Source organism: Carlito syrichta, unplaced genomic scaffold (genome assembly GCF_000164805.1).
Source record: "Carlito syrichta isolate Samal-C Ts95f unplaced genomic scaffold, Tarsius_syrichta-2.0.1 Scaffold313117, whole genome shotgun sequence".
NCBI lineage: Eukaryota > Metazoa > Chordata > Mammalia > Primates > Tarsiidae > Carlito > Carlito syrichta.
In genome coordinates, this window is record NW_007257213.1 from 126,985 (window position 1) to 144,584 (window position 17,600).

Genomic DNA, 17,600 nt, shown 5'->3' on the forward strand with positions numbered 1-17,600 from the left:
TGGGCAAAATGTTTCCCTTTGAGGATTTTTTCATCAGGAAAACAAAAAAAGTCCCTTGGCGTAAGATCAGGTGAATAGGGAGAGTGGGGCACAGGGGTCATGCCATTTTTGGTCAAAATTTACTGAACACTCAGAGCAGCGTGGGCTGGTTGCTCATGTAAATCACCCATTACAAAATGGACAAACACCTTGAAAGAATCCCTAAAACAAAATCACTGAAGTTGAACGCGACCTCTCACATCAACACTAGTTGGTACACTGATGCCGATGGGTTCCTAGAACACTTTCCTAGTGAGAGAAGCCTGTACTACAAGGGGCCTACCCTCCAAAAGCGAATTGTATTTTTTTGGGGGGGGGGGTTGAGTTGGAGTCTCACTCTGTCGCCCAGACTGGAGTGCAGTGGCCGCTCCCGGCCACCGCAGCCTCGACCTGCTGGGCTCCGCGATCCTTCCGCCTCAGCCTTCCGAGTAGCCGCAACTACAGACACGTTCTATCACGCCCGGCTCATTTTTGATTTATTGTAGAGATGAGGTCTCGCTGCCCAGGCGGGTCTCGAACCCGCGGGCTCAGGCAATCCACTCACCTCAGCCTCCCAAAGGCGCGGGATTACAGGCTGAGCCACCGAGCCTGGCTGTGAATTTTTTTTACGGGGCCAGCCCTTGTATATACTGACTATTCAAAGGCGGAATGAATGATAACGATGAAAATAATGTTATCTTGTATTTTACTTATTTTTAAATCTTTTAATATTGTTATTAGTTTTTAATTTTGTTTTAAAGATGTGGGGTACCAGTCAGGATTAGGAATATAAGTGGTCTACAAGCAGGTGAAGTCTGGACCTCGTGCTGGTCCTCACCTCCCCTGGTTTAGACTCAGGTACCCTTGTTGATGATATGTGCCCCGCCTCCTCTTGGCAATGTCCCACGACTGCCAACCCCCTTTCTTATAGCATTGTGATAAACTTTTCTTGTATTTTAGATTTGAGATGCAGCTGGTCATAGATGCCTAGAAGGACCAATAGAAAGAGACGCTATCATTGGATTCTTTGCCAACAATGTCTGATCTCGTCTGGGAAAAATTGTTCTAGCGTCTTCTGTCTTCTTCAGACTTGGCTTTGGAGATCCCCTCCCTCTCCCAGGGGGCTAAGTCATGTGGTTAAAGAAGTTTAATTTCTCTTTAATTCCTGTTTTATTTTTGTACTAAATTCCCATTTCTCTAAACTCAATCATCCCTTGCATTGAATATTTGATCTGAATAGGTCCTAGATCGACATTAATTGCTGATTAAATTGTTAAGCTGTTGGTAAAAGTGAACAGTGATCTGTACTTGACTGTTGAAAACTGAACGGTGAGCTGTACTTGACCTAACAATAGAAGAGTTATAGCACTCTGGTAATTTATGACTGCCTAATCAGTTATTGTCATTTCTGGAGAGACTGACGATTCTTTTGAGATATTAATTTGAGTGTTGGTGGGGATTTAGGGAAAGGAGATATTGCTAATATGCCCGTCATTTCACCATCTTTTCTGTGCTTCTTTTTCAGAGTAGATCTGACCCATAGTGTCTGCTAACTAAGTAACTGTTCTAGGGAGACATACACTTCTGGTCACTGCTGATTGGACAAAAATAGGCACTTGATTAAAGCTGTTTCATTTACTGGTTGTCTAGTAAACAGTCTGATCATTTTCCAATTATTTATACTAACAGGAAGTTTTGTACGCTGGCATCTTAAAGTTATGTAGTCAAGTTGATGACGATTTTCAGCTATGTGTTAGTTGGTAATTAAACAGGGAAATCTGGTTGCTGAAGAAATATATAGGGCATTTGACTTAATGAGTCAAATACCTTAGTGACAGAGAGAAAAAGGAAAGACCATCTACCTGCTGCCTTTCTAGTTCCTGGGAGTCCTGGCTATACATCCTTTCAATTAGTTGGTGAAACTCCCTTGTATTCATCTAATACATTCCTTTTTCTCTCAGCTAGTTTTGATTCATTAAAATGACACTATTCCTAACTAGGAAGAATAATAAAGGGTTCCATAATATAGATTAATCTGCACTTTGAATTTCTTTTGGTAAAAAGAGATTCAAAGAAAGCATTTAGGCTTAGATTGACAAATTTCCAAGGGAGGCTTTTCACCTAAAAGAACAGACTGTGGAAAGAACTACAGGCTTATGTGATGTAGGAAAAACAAGGAGAACTCAAAAGATGAAAGCATTTGGATAATGGATAAATTCTGTGTTGCTTCCTATCAGTATGTAATTTCTTTTTATAGAAGTTATACTATAAATTCTTTAAATAAACAACAATATTTTGCATGGTTTTTTAAGGTTGCATGCATACTCTAGTAAGTAACGCATTAAAAAGTGAAAGAAAAATGCCGACACGCCCAGGAACAATGATGACAATGAAAATGAATGTGAATATTTATGTGCCAGGCTCTGTGCCAAAACAGCAATAAGAACAATAAACTTTATATGGGTGATAACATTGAATTCCAACAACAATTGAATTTAGAAATATTATGATGTCTATTTTATGAATCAGGAAACCTAGGATTAGAGTGGTTAAATCACAGCCCAAAGTCACACAGCTGCAATGTGGTGGATTCAAATTGCAAAATCAACTGAGTATTGTTTTAGAGTCCATGATCTTAAGCACTCTGCTTTAATATACTTAGAGGAAAACTTTCCTCAATTTCTGGAGATGAAGAAATGGAAAATTATCCAAGCTACTGGCAATGCAAGCCATCTGAGAAAGGAGAGTCTGGGAGTGTGGCTGTCTGAGAGACATCATTTCATCACAGCTGGTGTTCTTGGGAAGGGTTAGGACTTTGTAAGAAGTATTTAATTTGAAAAAGATTGTCTTGACACTTCTGTGGAAGGCTGACTAGAAAAAGAAAGATAAACCAAAAGATTATTTCAATAATTAAAATGAAATGAAAATGTGTGGTTTGGGGTTATAGTTATCAGGGTTTTGTAGAAGTTGGAAAAGGAGAAAAATAGTTACAGATAAGTCTACATTTTGAGTCTAAAAAACAATCATGCCATGGGAACAAAAAGTAAAATTAGGACGTGTCCCTTTTTAATAAGGGAAAAGACAATAATTTATATTTCACTGATGATATTATCAAATTGTGAGCAAAGATGTGAGATGGATCTTTTCTTATTCAAGCAAATTGTCTTCCTATGGTGTTCTAGACTGGCCATCTGAATGCCTATCTCAACATCTCAACCTCAAATTAATATTTTAGCTCATCTTACTGTAATGTTTGCCTTGTTCTTTGGCACTGTGTTCCAAACCACCCATAACCTCAATTTCTTTTTCTAATTTTCAAAGTTAAAGTCATTATTGTGTTTGACTTGGTCAGTTCCACCCTGAGAAGTAACTACTAAATTTGTCAATATGTTTTTTCTGATTTAACGTTTATTATATTTATATGCACATAAGCACTCTGGAACATTTATCACATTTATTAATTAGTTTCGTTGCTTATAAAAATTGGAATCACACTACAAACATTGGTTTTTTGTTTCCTTTTAACCACTTACTAAAACCATTATATATGTAGCTTTATCGGTCAGTTGTCTTATTTTAAAAATAGTTTTATAGTCTTTTTGAATGTAGGTGCTATAATCCTTTTTCTCATCTTATTGTTTATTGACATTGAAACTGCAAATAACATATGTGATGAATATCATTCTGCTTAAGAATCTATGATTGTGTGTGTATATGTGTGTATGTTCTATAATGGTTAGGCTAGTATCACTGAGGAATAGATTCTTAGAGGTTGAATTTTTGGGGAAAAGAGTAAGCAGATTTAAAAATTACATATGTATTAGAGTAAGCAAATTATAAAATTATATATGTATTCCAAGGTTACTCTACAAAAACTCATATTTACTCGCATCAAATATTTATGACTATATTCTTTTTACCACACCTTTGCTAGTACTAAGTGCTGTCAAACTTTTTATTCAATTAAGTGGCTAGGTAAAGAGTATAGAAGTATAATTTATTATTAAATGAGGTTAAACATCTTTTTATGTATTTAATGGCCATTTGTATGTCATCCAACATCAATTTATACCTTTATTTTCTTTACTTATTTTCTTATTGAAAGATATGTCTTTTAAATATTTTGTGTGATCTCCCAAATTTTACTAAATTTTTATGTAAGAGCTACTCTTTACTAATGTGTTTCTGACATCTTTACTTTGGTATATTTTATTAAAATTAATTAAATGTATTTCTCTGTTTTAATATATTTTGAACTATGTCTTTTAAATAAATATACTCAGAATGTTTAAGAGTACATTAAAGCTACCACGGATTTCTTTTCTTTTCTTTTTTTTAGGATTGTTCATTAAGAACTACATGGAGAAATAAACTTAATTTATCTAAATGCACATACAAGTACAATAAACTCATAATATACACATTCTAGACATTAAAAACATGTAAAATATGTCAGCCTTGTACTGTCTGTTCTTAATCATTGCAGTATGTTAAAGACAATTTTTAAAATATTTAGCAGACGTAATTGGAGAATTTACAAAGAGTAAAAGAAATGAGATTATGCTTGCCAGAAGTCCTAATGTTTTGTACATTTCTTCATATGGTCTATGTTTTAAGGCACAGGCAACTTTTAGCATATTCATGAGATGTTTGTATAAACAAGTGCACTGTGTTATCTCCCCGCAAAATAGTGTTTCACAATTTCATGTTGATTTTCAATTGAATAGAGATTGTAATAGGAGCTTAATATTAGACTTAAAGTCAAGAATCAGATTTCAGTGACTATGTTTTGAAAGATAAAGACTGAAGAGTTGGAAGATAAATAGAAAATGAGAAATTATGGCTGGAGAGAGATGCTCAAAGAGAAAATCCCAAAATACCACAGAACTCAAGATAAATTTCCTTATGCAAGGGAAATTCTTCTCATTTCTCAACTTTCTATCAGTCCACTTTCTCCTAATTTCTCTAGGAAAATGAAATTGGTGGATAGAGTTGAGATTGTTTGTAGACATATATTAGTAGAAATCTATACCTTTTATTCCGCCTTTTTCTCTGTGAGTAAAGCAGGTCAGCTAGAAACTTTCTTCACCACTTCAGGGCATCTGAAGTCATGAAAAAGTCTAAGATCACTTAAGAGGATTAAGTTTTTTACTACCAGAAAATTACAGCCAATACACATGTCCGTTGTCTTCTAATGTGCATAGTCAGTAGGCATTCAGAGTAACCATTATATACATTAAAAATCGATCAATATATATAAACTTATGAATGAATATCCAATATAGATTGTGTACTTATGATATGTTAAAGAATATATTGATGAGCAAAACCAGAAAGTTTTTTTCATGAAACTCTAATATATTTTAATAGAAATACACTTAATTGGTTTTATAATACTATATAAAAAATTGACTGGGTGCAGTGGCTCATGCCTGAAATCTCAGCACTCTGGGAGGTGGAGCCAAGAATGTTGCTTGAGCCCAGAAGTTTGAGATCATCCTAAGCAATATAGTAAGGCCTAATCTCTACAAAAAGAAAAAAATATAAGCAATGTGTGGTGACGCATGTCACTAGTCTCAGTTACTCAAAAGGCTGAGGCAGAAGGATCGCCTGAACCCAGGAAGTCAAGGCTACAGTGAGATGTGATCACCCCACTGCACTTCAGCCCAAGTGATAGAGTGAGACTCTGACTCAGGGGAAAAAAAAAAACAACAACATAGAGGTATAGTATAAATCATGAGCATTAGAGTCCCAAATATTTAGATCCTTGTCCCAGCACTGCCACTTACTAGCTATGTGACCTTGAGCAATTTATTTGACCTCTTTAAGTGGTCCTAATTACGTTGTCAGAGCTTATTTCCTCCTGTCATTTGGAAGGTGTAATGGAAAAAATGCTGGACTAAAAGTACAATCATGTCTTCAAGTTTCTGCTCCTGGTTTCAACACTTCCTACTCTGGCCTCAGTTTCTTTATCTGTGAAATAAGGGGATTACATCATGTAATTTCTTAAGCCTTCCTCGTACTGTACTGTGGGACACAAAGAACCTTTGCCTCCAAACTGAATTTTACAATCGGAAAGAAAAGTTAACTTTCTCAGAGTTCCCCCATATCTTTATATTTTATATCTTATCACAAGGATGTAGTTCTAACTCTAGGAAGAACGTATGCTGAAAGCGTTGAAGGTTCAAAATCATTTATTTACCAGAAAAAGCCTTTGCCATTGGATTTCAAACAATGGTTGGAGTGATTTTAAGAAACAGTCCACACTATAACTTATTTCCCAAGGGCCCTGGAAGACTTCTACTTCTAAAACTTACATTTTTGAGAAAGGTGGGGCTGAACTCTCATCTGTAGAAAACATCTGTCAGAATCTATGATTCATTGCCAGAAGGCTTCTTTTGGAATCTTTTCTTAATAACAACACTGTATAACAAAAAGATGCTTTGTATTTCAGTGATGCCTTTATTTAGACCACCTTTCCAATCCATTTATAAACATGTCTAAGAAGCACAGGCTATGTCTAGACTACCAAACTAAAAAGGCACCACATGAAACAGAAACAGTGGTATAACATTGTTGAACTGGTGTGTTCAGTAGTTTGAACATCTATATTAGTTTATTCCATTGGTAACATTCATAAAGACTGTAGAGGAAAATATACATTGTATGGCAGCATATTTCATTTAAGTCATTTCCTGTCAGTTTGAACACATTCAAAACATCTTTATTAACTGTGATTGGTGCTGATAGCTTAAGGAAATGTAGGTTACTTAGGGCTTATGCACATGAAAAGATACACATCAAAACAAGAGTGTCTGTTAAAATATTTTGCCCATTTTTATATTGTGTTGCTTATTTTACTATTATTTAGAATTCTTCATATTAAACAGAAGTTCTTTCTCAGATCCATGTCCTGCAAACATTTTTTTCCTCAGTTGTTTGCTTGCCTTTTTGTTCTTATAACAGAGTCTTTTGAAAACCAAACACTTTTAATTTTGATAATGTCTAATTTACCGAGTTTTTCTTTTTGTGTTATAGTTAAAAAATCTTTGTGGAGCTCAAGATCACTAAAATTTTCTCTTGTGTCTTCTTCCAAAAGTTTTATAGTTTGCACTTACATTTAGGTTTTTGATCCATTGTGAGTTATTTTTGCATATGGGATGCAATAACAGTTAAGGTTTATTTTTTGCATATGGCCATCAAATTGTTCCAATACCATATGTTGAAATGCTTATTTTTCCCCAATAGAAATGCCTGGAGATCTTTGGCAAAAAAAAAACAGTTGACCATAACTGTATAGACTGATCTTTAATATCTATTCCAAACCATTGATTTGTTTGTTTTTTTGTTTTTGTTTTTGAGTTGGAGTCTCACTCGGTCGCCCAGACTGGAGTGCAGTGGCTGCTCCCGGCCACCGCAGCCTCGACCTGCTGGGCTCCGGCCATCCTTCCGCCTCAGCCTTCCAAGTAGCCGGAATTACAGGCATGCGCTATCACGCCCGGCTGATTTTTTTTTTTTTTTTTTGATTTATTGTAGAGATGAGGTCTCGCTGCCCAGGCGGGTCTCGAACCCGCAGACTCACGCAATCCACTCACCTCAGCCTCCCAAAGGCGCGGGATTACAGGTTGAGCCACCGAACCCGGCTCCATTGATTTATTTGTTTGTGTTTACAGCGATACCTCACTTTCTTGATTGCTAAACTTATACAATAACTCTTGAAATCAGATAGGGTAAAGTCCTGCAAACTTGCTTTTCTTTTTCAAAGATGTTTTACTGTTTCAGATTCTTTGTATTTCCATTTCTAAAAAATCATCAATTTCTATAACAAAGTCTACTAGGATTTTGACTGGGATTATACTGAATGAATTTGTAAGGAATTGATATTTTAACAATATTGAGTCATCAAACTGTGCATGCACAATATTTCTCCGCATGTATGTTTTGTAGTTTTCAGTGTCTAGAACTTTTATGTCTTCTGTCAATTTTATCCATAAATATTTTTTATTATAAATCATCTTTTTATGATTTCAGTTTCTAACTGTTCACTGCTTGTATAATATAAACATAATTAATTTTATAAATTGTGTTAGTATCTTGCAACCTTATTAAACTCATCTGCTGGTTCTGATAGTTTTCTTTGTCAATTTTTTAGGATTTTCTGCATAGATGATTATCTTTTAATTACTTTCAACCTTATTATACAGGCTAGAATTATGAGTATAAAGTTGAATAGAAATAGGTGTGCATCACCTTGCTTTGTTCCTGAACTTAGAGGCATAGCAATCAGTTTTTCACCATTAATCATGATGTGATTTGTTAGTTTTCTATAGCTGCTCTTTATGAATATTTGAAAAGAGACATTCAACTCCATAAGAAAAAGAATGAAGGGAGGCATCTGATGTCTAAAGAGACATTGCACAAGAGAGTTTCCCAGGCTGTTATTCAAACTCATTTATCTCATATATACCATGCTATATCTCAAGCCAAGTCTGTCAAAGTAGTTAGGTCAGTGGCAAACACCAGTAAAGAAACTGACTTTCTGCGGGGCACGGTGGCTCAAGCCTGTAATCCCAGCACATTAGGAGGCGGAGGTGAGAACATTGCCTGAGCTCAGGGGTTGGAGACCAGCCTGAGCAACATGATAAGACCTCATCTCTATAATTAAAAAACAACAAACAAATTAGCCAGGCATGGTGGCACCTGCCTGTGATTCCAGGTACTTGGAGGGCTGAGGTGGAAGGATCACCTGAGCTCAGTAGGTCAAGGCTGTGGTGGCTGTAAGTGTGTCATTGCACTCCAGACTGGGCGACAGAATGAGACTTGGACTCAAAAAAAAAAAAAAGAAAAAGAAATTGACTTTAAGGTTCACAACTTAAACAGTACATTGCAAACTCTGCTTCCTTTACCTTGTCCTAGAGTCACAAACCAAGCATCTCCAGAAAAAAACAGAGAACTTTTCTAGTCCAGTAGTAAACTAACTCAATCTCTTCACCTCCTCACAGTTTGAGGAAGTTCACTCCTATTCTTAGTTTGCTCAGAATTTTTATCAAAAATGAATGGTCTATTTTGCCAAACACCTTTTCTCCAGCTATTCAGATTATTTTTTGAATCAGTTAATTAGGAGAATTGCATTGGTTGACTTTCAAATCCTAAGCCAAGCAGACACTCCTGAGATAAAAACCTATTTAGTAATGAGATTATTTATGTACATATATTTTATATATAATATTCTATATGTTTAAATAGTTGAATTCAATTTGCTAACACTTTATTAGAAATTTTTGTATCTATGTTAATGGTAAATTTTCATTGTTAGTTTTCTCTTATATGGTTTTGTTATCAAGATCAAAATGACCTCAGAGAGTTGGGAAGAATACTTTCATCTTCAGTTTTCTAAAAGTTTGTATAAAATTGGTATTATTCTTCACTTAAAGGTTTGGTAGATTTTCCCATGAAGCTATCTGATCCTGGATTTTTCTTCATAGAAAAGTTTTAACTATAAATTCAAAGTATTTAATAGATTGAAGGCTATTCAAATTACATATTTCTCTTTAGTGAACTTTGTTGGTTTGTGTCTTTCAAGGAATTTTTCCATTTCATTGAAATTGTTCAATTCATTGGCATAAAATTTATCATATCTGCTCATTATCCTTTTAATGTATGTATGCATCCTTTTAATGTGTGTATCCTTTTAATGTCATCTCTCTCATCCCTAGTTTGGCAATTTATGTCTTCTTTTATATAATTGTATAGCTAGAGGTTTATACATTTTATTGTTTTTTTCATAGAAGTAGATTTCACTTCCATTGTTTTTTCTGTGTAATTTTCTGTTTTAATTATTTTTTTTATATTGAAAAAAGGAAAAAAAAGAAGAAGAAACAATAGTCTAACAACTGTTTACATAGCATTCCCATTGTACTATGTATTATAAGTAATCTAGAAATAAAAGTATGCAGGAAGATGTAAAAAAAAAAAAGAAAGAAAAAAAGAAAACACCTTAAATGTTGTAGACTTAAAATCACAAAATTCATACATTTGGAGAGGAGCACTATATTACTTACAAAAGGTTGTAGCCTGCAGCCTGTCCACCCAGCAGACAGGGATGCAGAGCAGAAATCCAAAGCAAGCACCCCAAGGAGGAAGAATGAGACAGGAATTTATGCTGAACAGATTAGCTAAGTATACATATAAACAACAGTTTGTAGTAGGTGTTAGGAACATTCATAAAAGGAGGGAACACACATGCATAGTAAGCAAACACACATGTTATGTATGTCCCACGTTTACTTTGGGTAGAGACTTAACATTTATATATCTTAAAATTTGACTCTATATATTGAAAGTTGAAGCAAAGGACATAGAGCTGTCTTGTGTGCAGCCCCTGTAAACCTATCAGAAAAAGTCTATGATTAGTGGTCAAAATTCAGAAAGCAATGCATTGTGAAATTGCAAGAAGGGAGGGGAGTCTGGCTTTGGTGTCCTGCAGTTGACAGAAGTCAGCAAAGGAGTGAGTCTTCCTTTTTTTATTTTTTCAGGGCCAGTTTCTGTTAAACTTTTGGGGTATAATCTAGCAAATGTTAACAAGGAAGGGTGTGTACTAAGGCAGGACCAACCTCCCATCTCATTAAGCCAGGGAACTTAATTTTCAAAGTTATTCTGGGGTCTCCTTAGCCAAGAGGCATCATTTTAGTCAGTCAGGGGGCTTAGGAGTTTATTTTTATTTCTCAATGTTCATCAAAACAAGAATGGATGAATATGTTGTCGAATTTCTATGTATGTAATGAAATTTTACTCTGCAACATGAATGAATGTCAAAATATTATGGTGAGTGTAAGATGTCAGACGAAAAGAAGTTCATAGTGAATGATTCATTTTCTTTTACATCAGAAAATGTAAATGAATCTACAGTGACAGAAAGTAGGTTAGTAGTTTCCTGAGAATGGAGAATTATAGGAAGTGGTAAGAGAAAATTTAAAAACTTTATGAGAAAACATTTGGGATTGATGGCTAAATTCACTATCTTTAGTGTGATGATAAATTCTTAGATAGATAGATAGATAGATAGATAGATAGATAGATAGATAAATAGATAGACAAAATATTTTATGTTAAGTATAACTTTTTAAATTATTTTTCCTGAGCCCGTGGGTTTGAGACCTGCCTGGGCCACTTAGTGAGACCTCGTCTCTATTGTAAATCACAAAAACTAGCCAGACATGGTGGTGTTTGTCTGTAATTCCAGCTATTTGGAAGGCTGAGGCAGAAGGATCACCTAAGCCAGCAGGTCGAGACTACGGTAGCTGTGAGCATGCCACTGCACAACAGCCAGGGCTACAAGAGTGAGACACCAACTCAAAAAATAAAATAAATAAAATAAAATTATTTTTAAGACAACAAGATATTTTAAATAGAATTCAAAGTAGAAGGTGGAGGAAATTTATGTTCTTGGAGTCAAAAGGATTTTCTGATCACTGAGAACTGGACAGTTACAGGAGATATTTTAGAAAATTTGAGACTTCAGCTGTGTCTTGAAGGTAATCGGTGTGTTCATGAAGAGAATATATGGTTCAAAAATGGTTTTGCATGATGCTAAACACCAGCGGTTTCCTGTAACTTTACACGGAAAGACTGCCTCCACATGGTGCAAGCAAAAAACAATTGTATTCTATTTCCCTCTGCCCACTCAAAACTTTTCTATCGGGCTGGTTATTTCCTATTCCTTGGTGACATCCAAGACAGTTCTCATGTTATTGTCTGGTTTTTTTTTCAGGAAGTAATATATCCAGGCCTACGTAATTGTCAAAACTCCCAATTTTATTTATGGTCAATGATCTTTCTCCACTTGTACTTTTTCAGGTATGGAACTTGCAGTGAAATAGGGAATGTGTCTCCATATCTATTTGGCAAACGTTGCTTCTTTTTCTCACTCCAAACCTACTTGTTAATCAGATTTTTGTTTAAAAAAAAAAGTGGGAGAAGAAACAGTTTCACCTATCTGGTACTGTTGTGATGTTGCTTCAGCCAACGTTTAAATTTGACTCTTTCTCTCATGAATGTTCTATTGTACTCCCTCTGCTAACCCAAGACTCCTTCCTCAGTCTTGGATTTCTGAAGATGCATCCCTTTGGTTGAGGTACTATTGTAGTAGGAATATTTACATAGAGATACAGGACACCACCGAGGCTACTTTGCCAGGAAGCAGCGTTTATTCATGCTGGCACTGGCTCAGTGGATGCGCATCCAAAGGTTGACTCCCGAACACAGCGAGGCTTATATGTTATTTCTTTACATTGTAACCACTTTGTATCTCTTATAAGATTATAGTTTGGCATTAGTCATTTGACTGGATATTTTGTAGCTCAAGGCAGCAGTTAGCATTACATGTTACACACTGATTGGTTTTACTTATTTCATTTGCATGTCCTATTTGTTGATTGGCTTACAAGATCATTATCCTGATTGGATTCCACCAAAGTTTGAACATGTAGCCCACCCAAGTGAAAAGCCCTCAAAAAGAGTAGCACAAAGAACCAACGAACCAGGAAGTAACTTATATAAAAACAAGAAGTAGGGTAACATAAACGAGAAGTAAAGCAACTTATATAAGAAAAAGAAGTAACATGTTTTCTTTTTCCTGACTTTTGCCTCTGCATTTTTGCTTTTGCAGAGGGACCCCTGCCTCACTATTAAACTTGCAGATGGTCTTCCTTTTCTACAATATAAATCCATTTCTGACCAGTGTTTCCCCCCCCCACCATTCAGCACAATTGTAGATCATAGAAGACACACATTGCAGGGATGTGTACTATGGATTTTTTGCCTCTTTTTCTGCCTCTCTCAGTGATTCCCTGGGGACCTGTGTACTCATTCTTTAACTCCAAGGGATGTATATCAAGCTCTCCAAATATTAAAGTACCCCTAGCCAACTTCAGTTAAGGATAAAGCGTCTTCCTTTCTTTTCTTCTTCTTTTTTTTTTTTTTTGTCTCTTTGAGTCAAAGGAGAAAAATAATGCCATAGCCATTCAGCAACTCTATCCAAAAAAAGAGGAAAATATCCCTTTTAGCTCCTTTAACCTCAGAAATTTTATGCTATAAACTATTTTTGTTTCTGTGCTGTTTTCTTTGCTTGTCTTATATAGGCAGTATATCACCTCAGTGTGGAATGTGGCAGCACTTGCCTGCTATTGTTTTCTTCTTGGAATTTGAGGCCTTAGCCAAAACTGAAAAGAAAGGTTTCCATTTTAACATCCTGTTACAAAAATATATACTGCCAAGAATGTGATGTAATTGAATTTGACTATCAAAGTCTGTGTTTCTCAGAACATAGAATTGCAAGAGGCATCAATTATGAGCATCTTGAAAGAATGTGTGATTGGAATTAGGATATTTAATTTTTTGTTTATTTGCTTTTATTTAGACTCTGTGCCAATTAGGTATTAGGATTTAGATTAGATAACAAAACAAGGTTATGTATAACTCTTTAAATGTCAGAATATTGGAATGTAATCTTATTAATTTAATAATTTTCCGTGAAAGTTATCAAAATAATATAAATACATAGTTTCTTCTTATAATATAATAGATTTATCTATATTGACATTAAAATCATGACTTGTGTCTTACAACTTATAATGTACTATTGATTATTTTGGGCATGAGATAATATGACTAAATACCAAATAGTCTTATTATGTCTTGAAATTATTAGTGAGAACTTAACGTTGAAAAACTCATAACATGCTAAAATAATAAAGGCTTTAAAACTTTTATAAAGCTGAAAGAATTTGTATAAATTTGCGAGGAGGTGGTATCAAAGACACAAGATTCAAATAAGTAAGGAAACTGATTTTATTCAGACTATTGCAATATGGAGATCACTACAGATCTGAATATGTGAGTGTCTCAGTAGGATAGCATTTATAAATAGGAATAAACAAGTCATAGGTGGGTGATTATCCATTTGGGCTTGTTTTTGTCATCAGGAAGGTCTCAGTCATTCAGCTGAACAAGAAATGCTTATCTTTGTCTAGCTAGTATCAGGGACAAATATTTCAGCTACTCATTTGTGAACCAAAAAGGGAATTTGAAGAGTTTGTCTCTGCCTTTGTCATAGGTAAACAAGGAGGTCATCTGTCAGTCAAGAGAATCACAAAAAATAGTGGACATCAAATCTTATCTAAGTCATTTGGGGAAGGGTGTTTTTTTCAGCAAGTTATTTCCTGGAACACAAAAGGGTGGGGGATTTTAAAAAACAAAAGCATGGTTTGTTTGCTTTTTAAAATGTTTCTTAACCACCACTATTTTCTGGAGCAAAGTGCTCAGGTAAAGTTTAACATTGTGAGAATTACTTCTGAAAAGGTACAGGAAAGTTGAATTAGTACATCTTTATGTATTTTTTTTAAAGCAATGTAAATGGCATTATTGTAATTTTAATTTTTATCATTTTGTCATTCTTGACTTCTAGTCCAACATGTAAAGAATTTAAGCTAGTCAATCTTATCCTAATAAAAGTCAAGCAAATTGAAAATCAGTGACTGTACTTAGAGAGCTGATGTTACAGGCAAACCGTTGCCCTAAAAACGTCAGAGAAAACAGAAAATAGAGAATCCCAATTTTCCAAGAACAGAAGCAATCCAGAAGACAGTAACTGGTAGGAACACTTACAGGGTAAATGACTAATTGTTGGAGACTGACCATGGGCTAGCTTGAAAGGTAAAAGCTCCTAGGACCTAGCCTTAAAGAAGCTGTCACATTCTGGATCTGGAGTTTTACTTCCAGGAGCTCACCAGATTCTCAGGGTATAAAGATAAGCGTAAAACCAGTTATGCTCTGGCAGAGGAAGAGGAAAAACAACCATTTGAAATATGCCCATAGTCTTCTATTCTCTCCGACAAAGTTGTACTCTCAAGAGAAACTGTTTTATAAGAACTTAAATTGAAAGACGATGGCACGCAGTGGGGATGAGCGCGGTGGCTACAGAACATGAGAGTCAGATTGCACCATGGAGGCAGGGGTGTGGCAGGTTTTATAGAAATTTTAAGCAACCTGTCGGTTACCTATTGGGCGGCAGGTGAGGTATTTTTGGAATTGGCAGGGGCTTTCGCGGGCACAGGAACGGTGGGCTTTGTTGTGGAAGAAGAACCCGGAAAGCCTTGGAGCGCCATTTTAGGTGGGGGCCACGCCTAGGCTTAATTTTTGGAGGGGGCGGGTTCCTCATCGTGGCTGGCTGGGGCCTTTCATTCCCACCTCTTTGGTTAAGGGATAAAGGGGTGGAGTTGATCAGTCTGGCTACTTCCTGCTGGTGGAGGGCGTTGTTGGGTGAGGTGGGTGAAAGAACCAGTCACATGAGGCCCCATGAGAAGGCACCAAAAGAAAAAATTTCACTGGGGTGGAAGTCTTGGAAGGTGCCCTGGAGGTAGAAGAATGCAATTTGGTCAGCCAGTCGTTGAGTGAACACGGGAAAGGGAGGAGCCATTTGTCATGAAGAAGATGGTCAAGGAACGCTGAAAACCTGAGTTGGAGGTAATAAGGCCTGAAAGCCATATCTGTAATGAAAAATGGGACGAGAAGGTTTAGGAGGTAGTAGGGCTTGGGTTGTTGAGGCCTGGGTCCTCGGTGAGTAGGAGGTTGTAACTTTGTAAAAGAAACTGGTTAATGGTTTGATTTGAAATTTTTTGGAATTGAGATTGAAGAAATTTTATAATGCAAGGGAGAAAGGAGCACAAGCTGAGAAGTAACAATAGGAAGAAGCCACGTGAGGAGGGAGTTTGGAAACCAACTGTTAATTTGAGTGGGCATTGTTCGTTGAAGCTGTGAGGAGAGGTCATTGAGTTTGTTGATATTTTGTTCAATGAGCCCTGATTCGTTGACATAATAGCAGCATTCTTCCTGGAGGAAGAGGCAGGTGCCTCCTTTTTCAGCTGTTAGGAGGTCTAGGGCTCTGTGGTTTTGGAGGGTTACCTGTGCTAAGCTAGTTATTTGTCTTTGTAGTGACCCAATGGATTCCGGGGTGGTGTCTAGCGCCATTTGGATTTTGTTTTGCAGGTCTTCTACTGCCCATAGTGAGTAGCCGAGAGCTCCTCCCGCCAGGCCAAGGGAGGTAAAAGTGGATGCGAGGGACAATCCACCATAACTGGGAGGAAGACAGCCCTTTTGTGTGAATGCCTGGGGATTAAAACTGTCTGGAGGTCGGTCATGGAGTATAAAGAATGCCGAGGGACCAACGTGAAAATTATGCAGGGATGAGTTAGGTTTGAAGCTCGGGAGAGGAGGGTGCCATTGCACCACAAAAATAGGCCAGGCGGCAGGAAGAGGTTTTAGGGCCATGTGGCGGGCTGCTCTGTCGGCTCGTGAGTTTCCTTGGGTGATAAAAGATGAATCGACATGGTGGGCTTTACAGTGGGAGATGCCAATAGCTTTTGGGAGTAGGGAGGCTTGAAGGAGGTCAGAAATAAGCTTAGCATTTATGATGGCTGATCCCTTGGTGGTTAGTAGTCCTCGTTCCTGCCAGATAGCTGAGTGTGAAACCAGGATGTGGAAGACATACTTAGAGTCGGTGTAAAGTGACAGAGAGTGTCCAACCGCTAGCTGGAAGGCTCGAATAACCGCTGTGAGTTCTGCCTGCTGGTTGGTGGTGTGGGGAGGGAGAGGGTTAGCTTCGATGACATCAGTGGCTAAGGTGACAGCATATCCTACTACTTGGGACCCCTCATGTATGTACGAACTTCCTTCTGTGAACCATATGTAAGAGGGCTTAGATAAGGGTCCTTCCTGAATATGTACGGGGCAGGGAAGTAGGGACTCGAGGACCTCAACACAGTTATGGATTGGAGTGTCAGTGGGAGAGGAAGGAAGTAGTGAGGCCGGGTGAAGAGGCGTGCAGGCTTGGAAGGAGATGGAAGGATCTTGGATAAAGAAGACTAGAAGGGAAAGAACCCGGCCGGGAGGGAGTGTTTTGAGGCCCTTACATCCTAGGAGGTAATGTAGATGATGGGGGGAAGTTACAGTGATAGGTGCTCCAAATGTGAGTTTTGATTCGCACACCAGTAAGTGGGCGGCTGATAGAGCCCGCAGGCACGGGGTCCATCCCTGGACTGTGTGGTTGAGTTGTTTTGAAAGATAGGCTACGGGGGCAAATGTTTGTCCGCTAAATTGACCTAGTACTCCTAAGGCTGCACCCTTATTTTCGTGGACGTATAGGGTGAAGGGCTGGAGGATATCGGGTAGTTGTAGGGCAGGGGCCTAGAGGAGAGCCTGTTGGAGGGCAGTAAAAGGCTGTTTAACGGCTGAGGGGGAGAGTAAGGCTTCCTTTGGGTCGCCTTTAGCGAGGTTGTAGAGTAGCTTGGCGAGAATGGTGAAGAATGCGTCTTTGAGGTCTATGACTGAAAAATAAGTTGCCGTTGGAGGAATGGTGGACAGGATAGTATATATGTTGGGGACTAGCGGGTGGATGGGGAGAACAGCTGTGTTTATTTGTCGGAGGTCTTGGACGAGCCGGTAGGTTCCGTCGGGTTTTATGATGACCAGAATGGGAGTATTGTAAGGCGAGTTGGTGGGTCTCAAATACCCCTTCTGTAGCAGGG